Source organism: Microtus ochrogaster, unplaced genomic scaffold (genome assembly GCF_000317375.1).
Source record: "Microtus ochrogaster isolate Prairie Vole_2 unplaced genomic scaffold, MicOch1.0 UNK15, whole genome shotgun sequence".
In the NCBI taxonomy this organism is placed as follows: Eukaryota; Metazoa; Chordata; class Mammalia; order Rodentia; family Cricetidae; genus Microtus; species Microtus ochrogaster.
In genome coordinates this window covers 818,307-819,951 of record NW_004949113.1, presented here as the reverse complement: position 1 = coordinate 819,951, position 1,645 = coordinate 818,307, and positions in this window count along the sequence as shown.

Here is a 1,645-nt window from a genome sequence, read left to right as displayed (position 1 = left end):
TTTTCCAAAACCCCACCATGTGAAGCTACCCCTTTGGTGGGCCCACCACATGGCAACTTGGCAATTTCTCCGGCTCATGTTCACATTTTCTCTGCTGCATGGTAACTTGCTCACTTGCTCAGCTTCTGGTTTGTGTTCCTAGATAACAATTTACTGAAATCTCCTAACAGAGGTAAGTTCATTTTAATTAATAAATAAATCAATAAATTTGAAAATTATGTAATGGCAGACCATATCACCATCCAGGAATTTAATAACCTTTGCTTATATTATAGACAATATTCTGCAAGGCTTATATGGTTTTTCCTGATGCACCCATTTATTTGATATTGGGACTTAGCTTTGTTTTTCACATTATATCTTTTAAAAAATGGTTTGATAACAGAGCCAAAAATGAGACACTTTTAGAAATAATACAGTCTTTACAGACTAATAATGAAAAGCTATCTGACAGGATTTATAGCATCAAAAATCAAAAGTTGGCTGAAAAAATACCATTGAAAAGGATAACATTAATTTGACAGAAAAAAATCAAACCATGTCAAAGGGTGCTGAAAACTTGTCTGAAAGGATCTGTTAAAAAGTTATGATAAATGAGCATATAGAATATCTCTCCAGGAAGGCACTCTGCATGTCATTCAAATAATATCTAAGGATGAGAAGTTATCATTAATGAAAAAATTTTATACCTTGGAATCATATTGAAGAATGAGAACCAGAGATTATGTGATTCAATGAAATTATTAGAAATATTTACAGGTCAAGAGATTCAGGCTTTACAAAAGACAGTGGTAAAAATATTGAAATGATTGAGGAAACTATCAGAACTGATGAGCAGGGAGATGGAGGTAAAAAGACAGGATTTAGCCTTGAAAGTATATGTCAGAGTCAGAGATGATTTACCAAAGGTTCTAGCTACCTACCCTGTAATCTCCTGATAAAGCATCCAGAACTAAATACCCAAAATGATTCAAAGAATATAAATGGCAACCAATAGGTATGAATGATTTAAAGAAAATTAAGCAAGCAGTGGTATCTCATGGCTTGCATTTCCCATTTGTAAGGGGAATGGTGGAAATGTGGACTTCAAGCAATAAGGCTACCCCACACCACTGGCTAGATCTGATGGGCTACAGAGAAAGCCTGGGTTGGGGTACAGGGAGAGTCACTGACCTAGACTGTAGGAAAAGATGTAGGAAGTCTCTCTGCATTACATTTTCCATAATCAGTCAATTCTCAGGTTGAACAGACTATGCAAGCAGAATGAGTACGTATTTGTGAATGAGCTCAAAGCTTATTATTAACTTGGTTACAGAGTACTTGAAAGTTTGATATGTCAGGCAAATTTCAAACAGCTTTTCTTAGAAAATGTGTCCTACCCACATCAAGTGAGTTCCCATTTGATTTATTTATGCCATGCTACCAAAGTGTTAACTGGAGGAAATTAGAGCTCCATCTGATTTTCCTTAATAAAAGAGGTTTTTTTTTTTAAAAAAAATTTTTATTGAGAAAAAGAAAAGTTTCCGCCTCCTCCCAGCCTCCCATTTCCCTCCCCCTCCTCCCACCCTTCTCCCCCTCCCCCCACTCCTCTCCCCCTCTCTCTCCAGTCCAAAGAGCAGTCAGGGTTCCCTGCCCTGTAAAAAGT